Source organism: Mustela nivalis (assembly GCF_964662115.1).
Source record: "Mustela nivalis genome assembly, chromosome: 3".
NCBI lineage: Eukaryota > Metazoa > Chordata > Mammalia > Carnivora > Mustelidae > Mustela > Mustela nivalis.
In genome coordinates, this window is record NC_139022.1 from 138741201 (window position 1) to 138756336 (window position 15136).

Below are 15136 nucleotides of genomic sequence, written 5' to 3' on the forward strand. Positions count from 1 at the left end.
AGAAAACTACACAGGCAGTGAAAGTATCAGTGGTTTTCAGGAATTCAGAAAGGAGAAGGGAGTTGAACAGGGGAGGTGCAGGTGATTTTTAGGGTGTGAAACTATTCTGTATGACACCATAATGAAGAATATACATGACACTGTGAAATTCAAAACCCACAGAACTTTAAAGCACAAACCATGAACTTGAATGTAATCAATTAAAAGCAGAACTTGGGCAGTAGGAGGATCTCAGGCTGGACTTTAGACTTTGACAAAAGACTCTAACACATGTATGGACACATGTATGAAGCAACCTGTCTGCAGGGGGGGAGGGGAAAGTTATTGGCCTAAATTAACTTGGGAAATGAGTGGAACAGTAAGACTAGAGGCAAACGAACAGAAGCACCGTACCCTAGCTGCTAATGTTATTTTGCACAGAGGTACAGGATAATAATCCTGGACCACTACACATGTATACTGGAATCGAACAATTAAATAGATGGGTGGCAGATGGAGAAGCCTGGTGTCTCACTGTTGGAGCGACAGGTTATAGACAAGCATGTGGGGAAGCTTAGGATGGTCTACACGATATTGGAGTAGAGCTGGAAATGGTGCAAAATCATGTTTAGCAACTGTGGATGGAGATAGATACATACAGAGATGTGTATAGGTATGTGGATATATGGGATTTAGTATAAACCTATCTCTTTCCTCTCTCAGTGGAAAGGGCCTAGAAGTTGTGATGCTCCAGTAGCAGCAAGCATTCCTGGTCCCAGATCTGGGTTTCATTTTTATATGTAACAGTTTGAGATATAATTCAAATACATACAATTACCCATATAAAGTTATATTTACATGGTTTTATTGTGATACAACCAACACCATAATCATTTTTAGAATATTTTCGTCGCCGCCCCCCAAAATTCTGTACCCATTAGCAGTCACTCCCCATATCTCTGTAACCTTCCCATCTCTAGACCATCACCAATATACTTTGACCCTGAATTTTCCTAATCTAGACATTTCATATAAATGGAATATTGCAATGCATGGTTCTTGTTTCACTTGGCATAGCATTTTCAAGTTTCATGCTTGTAGTATTGTGTATTCATAATTTACCTCTTTTCATGGCCAAATGATATTCCATCACAGGGATATGCCAGATTTTATCATGTGGACAGTTAGGCTCTTTCCAGTCTTTGGCTATTATGTATAATGCTGCTATGAACATTTGTGTACAACTTTTGGGTGGGCATATGTTACCATTTTTTTTTTGATAGATACCTAGGAGTGCAATTAATCTTTTGAGGAACTATCAGACTGTTTTCCACAGCAGCTGCTTTTATACAGTTCCATTGGCAAAGAAGTATATGAGGGTACCAGTTTCTATACATCCCCACCAACATTTGCTCTTGTCTATTTTTTCAACTATGGACAGACCAGTGGTATGAGGTGGTATCTCATTGTGGTGTTGCCTGGTATTTTCCTGATGGCTAATGGTGTTCAGGATCTTTTGGGGGGCTTATTGGCCATCTGTATACCTTCTCTGGAAGAACATCTATTCAGATCCTGTGTCTACTTTTTTTTTTTTTTTTTTTTAAGAGAAAGAGAGCATATACATGAGTTGAGGGGACGGAAACAGAGGGAGAGGGAGAGAGATAATCTTAGGCAGGATCCATGCCCAGTGCAGAGCCTGATGCCGGGATTGATCTCACGACCCTGAGATTACAACCTGAGCCAAAATCAAGAGTTGGAAGCTTAACAAACTGAGCCATCCAGGTGCCCCTCTTTTTTTTTTCCCCAGGTGCCCCTCTTATATCTACTTTTTAAAATATTTTATTTTTTCAGTGTTCCAAGATTCATTGTTTATGCACCACACCCAGTGCTTCATACAATACATGCCCTCCTTAATACCCACCACCAGGCTCTCCCAACCCCCCAACCCTCTCCCCTTCAAAACCCTCAGTTTGTTTCTCAGAGTTCACAGTTTCTCATGGTTCATCTCCCTCTCCAATTTCTCCCAACTCACTTCTCTCCTTCTCCCGATGTCCTCCATGTTATTCCTTATGCTCCACAAGTAAGTGAAACCATTTGATAATCGACTCTCTCTGCTTGACCTATTCCACTCGGCATAATCTCCTCCAGTCCTGTCCATGTTGCTACAAAAGTTGGGTATTCATCCTTTCTGATGGAGGCATAATATTCCATTGCATATATGGACCCTATCTTCTTTATCCATCATCTGTTGAAGGGCATCTTGTCTCATTCCACAGTTTGGTGACTGTGGCCATTGCTGCTTTGAACACTGGGGTACAGATGGCCCTTCTTTTCACTACATCTGTATCTTTGGGATAAATACCCAATAGTGCAATTGCTAGGTCATAAAGTAGTTCTATTTTTAAAATCTTAAGGAATCTCCACACTGTTTTCCAAAGTGGCTGCACCAACTTGCATTCCCAGCAACAGTGTAAGAGGGTTCCCCTTTCTCCACATCCTCTCCAACACTTGTTGTTTACGGTCTTATTGATTTTGGCCATTCTAACTGGTGTAAGGTGGTATCTCAATGTGGTTTTGAATTGAATCTCCCTGATGGCTAATGATGATGAACACTTTTTCATGAGTCTGTTAGCCACTTGTATGTCTTCTTTGGAGAAATGTCTACTTTTAAGTTGGGTTATTTTTCTTTTCAGTAGGAACTCTATATATTCTAGTTATAAGTCCCTTATCATCTACATAATTTTCCAAAATTTTGTTCCATAACTACTTGGCTTCTTGATAGTGTCCTCTGAAGGACAAAGGTTTTTTTTTTAAATTTTTTATGATATCCAACTCATTTTTTTTAACTTTGTTGTTTATGCTTTTGGTGTCATATTTAAGTATCTATTGTCTTATGCAAGGTTATGAAGATATGCTAAGAGAACTGTCATTGACTGGGCATTTTAAGAACTTGATTTCAGAAGTAGCAGCATTCATATCTGTGTTAAAGTTTGTAACTTATATGTTAAAACCAAAGGCAGGTGAATGCAAGTCTTAATAATGAAGAATTTCAGAAGAAAAGATAAAGGAAGTAGCAGTCTCGATCTCCCCACTCCACCTCATGCACCTTCCATTCTCCACTTCAACCACCTTCAAACCCTGATCCAGTAAATGCTTCTGACTCTCCTTATCAAATAATCTTCCTTTTCCCCATAGCCTCTGGCACATCAGGGGTTTGGGTTTATTTGACGCTTTTATCAGGCAACCAAAAAGATATGACTATTCTTGTCTTGTGTGTTCAGGTTAAAAAAAAAAAAAGCCACATGGCCAAAAACTTCTAATCAGTAAATGATAATTTTTCTTGTTAAATTGTTAGATTACATGAGCTCTCTAGTACCACTGGATCCAAAATTCTGTGACTCTGTTTCCATGGTTCTATGGTTTTAAGATTTTAATCCATTGGTTGTTTAGTGGTCAAGGCAGTTATAGGCAGGCTCACCCTCTTCTCTGATCTCCTGTGTTTGGGATTTCATACATGGCTAGCTGGTATTCCCAAGCCAAGTGATATCTTCCTCTTCTTTTTTTAAAAAAATGATTTTATTTATTTATTTGACACAGAGAGATCACAAGTAGGCGGAGAGGCAGGCAGAGAGGGAGGGGGGGAAGCAGGATCCCTGCTGAGCAGAGAGTCCAATGTGGGGCTCAATCCCAGGACCCTGAGATCATAACCTGAGCTGAAGGCAGAGGCTTAACCCACTAAGCCACCCGTCTGTGAACCCAACAGAAATACATTGTAGAAAACCCTTTTCCCTCATGCATCTCACTTAGACACATCATCCTACACTTTGGACATCCCTCCTTCAGAGCATTACTCAGACTTCATGTCATTCATGTCATTCTTCTCGCCATCTTCTTCTCCAGGCAGACTGCACTCAAATCTTCATACACATGAAGTTTTCCCAATCCTTCCAACTCTGTCTTTTCCCATCATGTCCTGTGTAGGGGGAGGTGTCAGGATGCTCCCCAAGTAATTTCTATTAAAGAAAAAAGAAGGAGGCAGAAACCTCTTACTCTACCATGTTGGTTCTAAATTTTGTTCCACGTCATAGGGCTTTCTCAAGAACTTCTAGTGGATGATTCCATTTGTGGAGGATAGCATTTGTGGATTCTCTAGTATGTAGGATGATAGTCAGGATGTTATATTCTGTTGATTCCATTATCTGAAGTAGTTTAGAAAGAGAAATAGTCTATTGGCCCCTAGGTTCAAATTAAATTCTTATTAACATATTACATTCTATGGAACATTTGTTATAATAAATGAATGAAAGCTGATACATTATAATTAACTGAAGTCCATGCTTTACTCAAGCTTCTTCAGCTTTTATCGGATGTCCTTTTTCTCTTCTGGGATTCCCTCTAGGATACTACATTACATTTAGTCATCATGTCTACTTAAGCTCCTCTTGGCTGAGGCAGTTTCTCTGACTTGCCTTGTTTTTATAACCATGACAGATTTGAGAAGGACTGATCAGGTACTTTGCAGAATGTCCCTCTTGAGATTTTTCTGATACTTATCTCATGCTTAGACTGCAGTTCTGTGTTTTGGGGAGGAAGATGACAGAGGCTAAGAGCCATTTCATCATCTTACAGCAAGGGTACCTGGTATCAACATGGCTTAGCAGTGTTGTTATCAACATTGATCATGTGTCTGAGGTAGTGTTTGTCATGCTTCTCTGCTGTAAATTATTCGTTTCCCCTCTCTTTCTACACTATCCACTTTGGAGGTCACTATGCCCAGTGACCAGTATGCCCAGCACACACCTAAGGACTAAAAAGTTATGCTCTCCATTCTTGGGGGCAGATTTTCTATTGATTTTTTAAACTATTTGTTATTTCCTCAGTGTTTGCTCTAGGGCTTGGATAGTATCTCTTAATTTGTCATAATATCCTTCAGATTGATATTAATTCTAAGATATATGAAAAGTTTGCCACACTTGACCCACTTTATGCTATTGTTTTCACATGTCTCTATGTATTAAAACCCAACAACATAGTGTTGTAATTGTTGCTTTACATAATTTCACATCTTTTGAAGAAACCAAGAGAAGAAAGGACACACAAATACTTCCTTACTTCCTCATAAGTTTTCTTTGCTTCTACTTTGTATTGTAAAATATATCTCTTTATGTTACAGACCCAGCAGCTCAATTTTTAAAAGCAGATTTATGGAGATACAGTTGATATATCATACAATTCACCCATTCAAACTATATAACTCAAGGGTTTCAGTGCATGCACAGACACGGGTCACCATCCCCTCAGAAAGTTATACTATACTCCTTAGCCATCCTCCCCCATAACCTCCCAGTATCTGCCTTCCTTCCTGGCTAGTATTCACAGCAGTCCTTTGTCTTGTGACCTCAATTCTTTGCAAGATCAAGAGGAATCGTCAATTTCCAGTTTGTTGAGACTGTTTTCCTTGTTGTAAAAAATGGGACTGACAACTTCCCAGAGTTTTCTATGTCAGACAAGAAACCAGAAGGCTGCTCAGTTAATTATTCTTTGTTCTTTTTTTCCCCTTCTGTTCTCAGAATGTATACTAATGATCTAGCTTCAAACTTACTGATTCTTCTGCCAGCTTAAATTGACTGTTGAGCCCTTATAGTGAATCTCCATTTCAGGTACTGTTACCTTTCAATGCCAGAACTTCTACTTGGCTCTTTCAAATGGTGTTTACCTACTGATATTCTCTATTTGATGCATTCCTGTCATAAACATAATTTCCTTTAGCTTTTTGGAACTCTAAGAGCTTCTTTGGAGTCTTTGCCATATAAGTTCAAAGTTTGGGCCTCCTCAAAGTAGTTTCAATTGCCATTGTTTCTCTTGTATCGAGAGAGAGACTCTATTTCTCTGCATCTCTCAGTTTTTGAGATAACAAAGGTTGGTGTGGCAACTTTGGATTCTGATACATCCCTCTCAGGGCTCACTGATGTCACTTTGTTTTGTTAATTTTGTTAGTTGGCTTCATGGTTTCCCTGGACTAGTTTCTGTGGAATCCATTTTCCCCGACAGTGTATAGTGTCTGAGGTCAGTGTTCAGTTTCCCCATGGGCTTCCTAGAAGTCACCCCGGCTCAAAAACTGTAATTTCCAGCCAGTGATCAATCAGAGGTTGTGCTTAAGCCCCATGAGCCGGTAAGGCTTCCACTCCATGTTCACGGATCTGTGTATGACTTGGGGAATTCTTTCAAGCCTGCCCCATGTCTAACAGCGACTAGCACCTTTCAATTGCCTGTCTGGTCTGTCCTTGATGTGTGTGTGATACCTAGACAGGCGCACAGCCTTCCAGATGGATTACTGTAACTACGACTGTGCAGGGCACTTTTTAGCTATTTCCCTGGTTCTTTCTGTTAAACTTCTGGATGGCCTGCCATTTCATTTGTTGTTACTCATTTTATAGAACTAGTAGAGTTATAATTGTTTACAAATAAGGTCTCTATTTTCACCAATGTCTAAGTCATACATTCCTCCCACTTTGTACCAAATTAAGGCAGCTCCTTCTGTGGAGCTGCCGCCCTCCCTTCTTGTCTTTCCCTTTGGACAGATGTCTCATGGCTCCAGTGCAATAGAAGAGCTGGAAGGGTCAGCCAATTTTTCCTGGAGTGACACATCTACCCTACAAGTGGAGCTGTGGAGACTTCTTGGCTTCTCCTCTTGGCATGTTAACTCCACCCAACCAGTGGGATTTTGGAGGAGAAATGGGAGCTCAAGATCTTTTTGAGTCACCCCTTCCAGGACAGAACCTCTGTTCTGTAAGTGGGTCCTCGGAGGATGATAGCTTGCTATCCTTTCACCTTGTTCCCTGGCATGAAACATCAGCCCTACAAACTAGAGCATGGTGGTTGGGGTGGGATCAGGATCCCAGTGTCCTTGGCTTTCCTTGCCTTAGGCAGAGCCTCTGCTGTACAAGCAGGATCTAGGTTGGGCATGGAAGCCCCAGTTTTCTCAGCTGCAGCTAACTAAAATTGAGCTACTGTAGCATGGAGCCAGATCGGTAGATGTGGCTCTCCTTTGAGGATATCAGACTTGGATGAGATTTCAGACCCTTAATAGGATCTTTTTTCTGAGTTCCTTTATTTCACTGAAAAGATTTATCAGGTTTTTGATATTTAAAGTCTTTTAGAGGTGTGTGGTTGGCTCAATCCATTGAGTGTCCAACTCTTGATCTCAGCTCAGGTCTTGATCTCAGTGTTGCGAGTTCAAGCCCCATGTTGGGCTCCATGCTGTGTGTGAACACTATTTAAAGAATATTAAAGAAAAAAATAAAGAAAATACAGTATTTTAAATCATTCTCTTATTATTTGAAGTCTAGAATAGTTGGTTGTTTTTGGTTTTTTTTAACTCTGTAAGTCTCCAAATGTCTGGACTCTATTTGTTTTCATTTCATAATATTTTGCCCAAGATGATCTTTCTTGTAAGAGTTTGCCAAAGGCAGCTAATATCAATCAGCAAATCTTACCAATGTTCTGTTTTCTAATATTGAGGTGTCAGCACATAGGCTTATGTAGAGGAAGGCAATATTATCGTATGTTTTGCCAGTTGGTCACCATCTTTCCAGGCTCTGACATCAGTTTTCTCTCTGCCCCAGTATTAGGCCAATGTTATGTATCTTAGTTCTTGTTAAATTAGCAGTACACTTCTAGAAGCAACCTCTAAACAAAGTGGCTTAATACAGGAAGGAGGCAGGGCAGTCGTTCCAGCGGCATACCCTTGTGAGAATGAAACAGAATGAGACATGCACGCCCCCACAGACCTATCCCTTCCATCAAAGCCCTGATCACAGTGAATCGCTTCCTTATCTGTTTAATTACAATAGGAACTCCAATTATACCCTTGGAAAATACAAAAATAGCTAACATCTTGTGAGAACCATACATACATGTAGAATTCTTGCAATAACCCAAGAAATCATGACACTATTCTAATTCACCAAAGAGAATATGAGGCTCGAAACAAATCCAGAATCCAGATCTAGGTATACAAGATACCAACGAGAGCTCTCCCAACACTTTCTGTATGCTTCCTGTCTGTACCCCTAAATCTCTGTTAAAACTCACTTCCAAAGAATGAGGCTCCATCTTTAATTAATAAATAAGGAACAAGTAGATTTCTAATACCATAGATAGTCATATGTGAATTTTCAGGATATCTCCACAAGTTTAATTTTTAAAAATGAATGATTCTCTGGGGTGCCTGAGTGGCTCAGTCAGTTAAGCATCTGCCTTTGGCTCAGGTCATGATCCCAGGGTCCAGGAATCAAGCCCCTCATTGGGCTCTCTGCTCAGCAGGAGGCCTGCTTCTCCCTCTCCCTCTAGCTGCTCCTCCCCCTCTTGTGCTCTCTCTCTCTGTCAAAAAAATAAAATCCTTAAAAAATAAAATAAAAATGAATGATTCTCTCTGAAAAAAATCCCTACATTTCTGAATTCTAAAATCCTTATTAAAGTATTTCTTACTATTCTAACACAAGGTGAATTAGGAAATGCCAAATAGACAGAAATGAACAGTACAATGAACCCACATCATATTGTTGGGTTACAAAATACTTATAATTTGTATCTTCCGCTTTATGAAGTAATCCAATGAAAAAGAGCATTAGCGTGTGTATTAGTTTGCTAGGGCTGCTATAACAAAATGCCAAAAACTGGGTAGCTTAAGAAACAGAAATTTGTTTTCACATACTTCTGGAGAATAGAAGCCCAAGATCAAGGTGTCAGAACGGTTGGTTTCCTCTGAGGTCACCCTCCTGCTGTCTCTTCACAGGGTCTTTCCTCTATGCACCTGAATCCCTAGTGTCCTAATCTCCTCTTATAAGGACACCAGTCAGATTGGAGTAGGGCCAACCTCATGGCCTCATTTTAATGTCACTGCACTTTAGAAGCCCTATCTCCAAATACAGTTGTACCCTGATACTGAGCATTAGATCTTTAATTAGGGAAGACAATAACAGTATGTAAGAAGAGGGTAATTTAGTCACTGAAAACAATTATTTAAACCAGAGTGAATGTTGTAAGAAGATGTGGTTATTTTCTTCCAGTCATTCTTGTATACCTATATCATACATATGTACGAACAATAATAATACATTGTCATATTCTTTCATTGATCAAAAATCAAAAGTCAAATATATGTGTGTATATATACACATACATATATATGTGTATATATACACACACACACACACACACATGTATAGCAATCAACAGAAAAAAGTTTATTTTAGACCTGGATTTTTTAAACTGAAGTATAGTTGAAATATAATATTAGTTTAAAATTCTTGAATGACATGTTTTGTGTTAAATAGAAGAAAATAGTATTATTTAATGTGGAAGATCTTGGTCGATGTCATTGTACTTGTAATACTTACTTTATATTCATATTTATATTAACTTCACATGTAGAATTCCAATATATGATTTATGTTCTGTGGTCCATAACATATTATAATACAACTAGAACTATAATGTTTTCATACTTTGCAGATTGTCCATGTATGTTTTTCTAATTATGTTCTGATTAGTCCACTTATGAATACTCCAATGGTCTTTACAGGCCACAGTGAGCATTTATACTTTAACATGGATAACATTCGAAATATGATTTCTACAAAAACAAAGCTGCATGCTTTAAAAATATGTTGAATTAATAGGGTTGACTTCTCGATACATATAAGATTTGATTTCTCCTGAGGCTTTTATTTGAGGATATTCCCATATTAGTTTCTCTTTTAAGGAATTTTTTCATTATGAGTCCTTTTATGTCAACAGAAGGTTGAGCTATGTCTGAAGGCTTTCCCACATTGACTGCACTCATAGGGCTTTTCTCCTTTGTGAGTTCTGTGATGTATACTGAGGTCAGACTTCTCAGAAAAGTCTATTTACACTCATTACATTCATAAGGTTTCTCCCCATATGGACTTTCTGATGTTTCATAAGGCAGGGCACTTCACTGAAAGCTCTCTCACACCTGGTACACACATAAGGTTTCTCTCCTGTGTGTATTTTCTGATGTACAAAGAGGTGTGACTTCAAGCTGAAGGCTCTCCCACATTCATCGCACCCAATGGGTTTCTCTCGAGTATGAGGTCTCTGGTGAATGTTGAGAAAAAGGCTTTCCCACACTTAGGGCATTCATAGGGTTTCTCCCCAGTGTGGAGTCTCTGGTGTTCGATGAAGTGTGACTTATGGGTGAAAGCTTTTCTATATTCAGTACACCCATAAGGTCTCTCGTGAGTATGGATCCTCAGACGGATAACAAGATTGGATTTCTTGCTGAAGGCCTTCCCACACTCCATACACACAAATGGCTTTTCTCCTGTATGAGTTCTCTTATGCATGATGAGGTCTGACTTCTGGAAGAAGGCTTTCTCACATTTGCTACATTCATTCTTTCTTGCGTATGTTCTGTTACCATTAAATGAACCCAAATAATTCAAACTCCTGTCACAGGAGTCATATTTTGGGGGTCTTTGTTTGGAAGAAACAAAGTCTGTGCTCGGAGGAAATATATTTCTAAGTGCATTACACTTGTTGCCCTTTTTCTCCATCACAGTTTCCTGGTCAATGAATGCAACATACTTCAAAAGTGTTTCTTGGTTCTCTTGCTGCCTTTCCAAGTGGTCATCAAGATGCCAGACTTCTTCTATAAGGAAGCATAATTAGCTATATGTTTGTGAATATTTCTGCTAATGTATTATGGCTCATAACTTTTCACCCGACAGTGAGAATGAATCTTTACCTTAAGGCTAGTATCCCTAACAAATAGAAATACCAAGTTTAATGGAATCTATACCCTTGAGTTTTGTAAGAAAACCACAACTTAAAAAAAAAAAAAAACAACTACATTTGCAGAAACAGAAACAGAGACTATGACCAAGAACACAAATATATCTTGCTATATGCAAATAGGACTTTGCAAACCAGGAAGAGAAATGAAAATGATTACAAGGTGCAATAAAAAGGGGAAAAGGAGGACAGCTCTTACAGGGTCCACAGGAAGAGCCCATCTAGAGAATTACAATGACTGGGTGAAGTGGTGATTAGACGAAGTAAAGGAGACACTGGAGGAGGAACAGAGAGATCTGAGCTGGTGCCTCATCGGCTCATTGGATTGCTCCAGTTTAATCCTCACACATCTCTTTGCTTCCAATGTCTCTGAGCTCTTGTCTATTCATCCACCAACGTGAAGCTGACTTGACAAAGCCATCAAGCCCGCTGGCAAGCAGGAACACCTTTGTAGCCAGTGCTTTGAAAAGCTGTAATGGTAATTCGTTCTTATATGGGTTTGAGGGCCCAGGAACTCGCGTATCCAGTGACAGAGAAATAAGCCACAGGATAAGCCAAATACTACCTGCCTCAGGGTTAGATTAACTATCGAATTCTCACTGCTGAGTGTCTCATCTTAGTCTAAAATAGTTCACAGACACTGCACTAATCCTGACTTTTAAATACTCTCCCCACCTTCTCTATCTACCACTATGGAAGAGGAATCACAGTTAAGAACACAGGTACTTAAAAAAAAAAAAAAGAAGAAGAACACAGGTACTGAGTCCAGATTACCAGGGTTTCAATCCTAGCTCCATCACTAATTAGACATGTGGCAGAGGTCACGTTCCTTGATGTCTTTGGGCATCAACTTCCCCTTCTATAGAAAAGGATAACAACAGTGCCTACCTCATAGCATTGTCATGAGAATTAAAGGAGTCAACAGATGTAAGGTACTCAGAATACTGCCTCACACATAATACATTTTGTTCATGAGACACCATGATTATGTGTATTATTACTGACAACTATGTGCTTGCCACTTTTGCTTTACATCATGTTTTCCAAATTTCTGGGTGCTATTAATGTGGAGATGCTAAGCAGCAGATTTCTCACTCTGGATCTAAAATCCTGTCTGTCTTCACTTTCATCTACTTTGTAAACCTCTGACAGTACGTGACTACTGTTCAACTTATGCTACCTACATCCAGAGCAATAAAGTCATTCCTTGGCTCAGAATTCAAAAATCCTCCAGAACTTCCTAACCCACTTCCTGACATATAAGCTATCAGTCTTTAAAGACAGTGAGTAGATTTCCATTCTTTATCCAACACTGGTTCCCCAGAGGCTGGACTAGATGCCTCGCCTAGGAAGATACACAGATGGCGAAAAACACATGAAAATGTGCTCAACCTCACTAGTCATTCAATGTAAATCAAAACCACAGAAAGATACCACTTCATATCCATCAGGACCACTGCTAGAAAAACAAAAAAAGTAACAAGTGTTGGTGAGGATGCAGAAAAACTGGAACCTTTATGCACTGCTGGTAGGAATGTAAAATTGTGTATGGTAGCTGTGGGAAAGGTCACAGCAATTCCTTAAAAATGAAAACACAGAGTTACCACATGGTCCACAAATTCATTCCTGGGAGTATACCTAAAAGAATTGAAAACAGGGGCTCAAACAGATATTTGGACACCAACGGTCTTAGAAGCATTATTCACAGAAGTGGAAACAACTCAAATCTTCATTGCAAACGAACGGATAAGCAAAATGTGGTATATACACACAAGAGAGTACTATTCAGCTCTGAAAATGAATCAAATTCTATCACATGCTCTACAACATGGATGAACCTCGAAGATAGTATACAAAGTAAAATAAATCAGACATAAAAGGGCAGATACGGTTTGGTTTCGTTTATATGAGGTATCCAGGATAGTCAGATTCCTAGCAAAGCAAATAGAGTAGTGCTTAGCGCAGCCAGCAGGGAGGTAGTGTGGGGAGTTGATGGTGATAATGAAAGAGCTTTGGAGGTGGATGGTGGCGATGGTGCCACATCAGTGTGAATGTACTTAATGCCACTGAAATGCACACTTAAAAACAGTAAATTCTATGTGATGTATATTTTGCAAAAATTAAAAAAAAAAACTCCTCAAAGTCTTAAATGAAGTTGGTAAGAACCACAGGCAGAATGTACCTGGAAGGGAAAATGTTGCTCTCTAATAGCCATGCAAAGAGGGCACTAATATGGAAAGGTGATCTATGGAAATGGCATTCAGGTAAATAAGGAAATTATGCCGACCATCCCAGCTATTTTCAAAGGTCCAAGGGCTTCAAGAAGAGAGTCCTGAAGCATATTTTTCAAAGATGCCAACCCTTACTGATCAACTGTGATCTTTTAAAAAAAAATTCCTTTTAAATTCCAGTAAATATATAGTGTTGTATTAGTTTCAGGTGTACAATAGAGTGATTCAACAGTTCCATGTATTACAATGCTCATCGTGACAAGTATACTCTTAATTTCTTTCCCCTGTTTCACCTAACCTCTCACCACTTCCCCTCTGGTAACCATCGGGTCACTGTGATCTTAATTTCATTCCCTTCCAGCCACACGGGAAGCTAACTCACCTGCATGGCTAACCTGCATGGCTCCAACTTGGGATTTCTCTCTCCATCATCCATGGTTCTTCACCTTGTTCCAACTTGTGGATCATAGATGGCTTTGTGGTTTGATATCCTGTCAATGGGAAATGATACGGGATTTGGACCTAGCTAACTGGGATTCAGGTCCTTTGAACCCTGAACTTCATCAGGGACTGCCTGATGAAGGTACCCATTTGTACCTGAATAAGAGAGGTCTTTAAACAAACCTGTAGCCATACTTCCCAAAGACAGTCAATCTTAAAACTAATAAGACCTAGAGCCATACTTGTAAAAGTACTTCAAAGGGCTGATTTTTTGGAGGAACTGAGAAAGGAAAAGTAGTTAACTAGGCACATGCCATCAACACTGGGAAGTGGTCCTTACCCACTGAGATGAGGTTGATATAGTTCTCTAGCATCACATCCCTGTATAGATCCCTCTGGGGAAGCAGATACTGCCACTCCTCCTGGGTGAAATCCACAGCCACGTCCTTGAATGATACCGGTCCCTGCAACAACACATTCCTATTCCAACTAAAGTCATTGGTATTGCACAACATGAAAAAAAAAAAAAAAAGCATGGCAACTTGTTTAAAGCATGTTCATTATTTGATAACGTTTGCTGAACTTTAGCCCCCTTTCATTTTGGGTGATATTATACTAATTTGGTCTCATTCTGTTTCTCTAACACTATGTTTTGATGTCCATTTTTCTAGTTTTATGTTTCATTTTGTGGGTAACACAAAAATCATATTTGAGATACTTTACACTGTGTGTTCATTATTCATTAGACCATTCATTCACTAAATCATCAAGCAAACAGTTACTGAACACTCCATAAATATCTAGAACAGATTGTCCTAGATACAAGGACCAAATATTGAATCCAATCCAAATGGCATGGCACAGAAAAAATACTCACTTGGTATCAAGTTATACAAAGAGAAGAAGGCACCACATCAAACGCTCTTGATAAGTTGTTTTAACAAAGAAATAAAATATTTTAATTGTCAATGCTTCAAAATAACAATGTACTAAATATTTTTTTGCTACTTTTCATTTTCCTATACTTGTATGATCAACAGTAAGAGGATTTAATGTTGTAACCAAAATTTTTAAAGGTCATAGAACAACTATAACCATTATAAAAAAATCCTACTGATTATTAAGATTGCTTTGCATGGTTTTAGCTCACATGGTCATTTTTAGTCTTCCACTACTGTTCCTATATAATGGAAAAAACTAATTCACTTGGGGCTTGGTCATTCTCTGCAGCCTTTGGGTAAAGACAGAGATACATGAAAACAGAGGTAAGGGGAAGGAATGGAGCCATGACAGACCAGGTATGACTTGAAGATCCCAGAATCACTGGTGTAACAAAGCCACACATAGGTCCCTCAGCTGTTGGGCTGAGGAAGCCACTCTGTGGGAGAATGTCTCCTGGGCCCTCCAGAATTCATTGTGAGAAAAACCACAGATTTGCAATAAGATTTGTCTGCAAGAATATCTGTTGCAGCACTTTTTAACACACTGAAAAGTTGGAACAACCTAAGGAACTGGTAAAACAAACAAATACACACTCCAAAGGTAGTTTATAGTCATCAAAAATGATGCTGTCAAATATTTAACTGCATGTAATGGCAATTGGTGCCCATCCTTCTCTGACCATTTATTCATGCCTTCTGTGGATCCTAACCCGGGCTGTAGGAACA

The 15136-nt window shown here is 39.2% G+C and overlaps 1 long non-coding RNA gene across 1 annotated transcript; it reads right to left on the reverse strand.

Annotated features, from left to right (window-relative positions):
- Positions 1–8967: 8967 nt before the first annotated feature.
- LOC309862412 lies at positions 8968–13952 on the reverse strand. The gene is made up of 3 exons (XR_014310512.1): positions 13810–13952; positions 13411–13519; positions 8968–10654 (listed from the first exon to the last, which is right to left on the reverse strand). It is a non-coding gene; the product is annotated as an uncharacterized lncRNA (long non-coding RNA).
- Positions 13953–15136: the final 1184 nt, after the last annotated feature.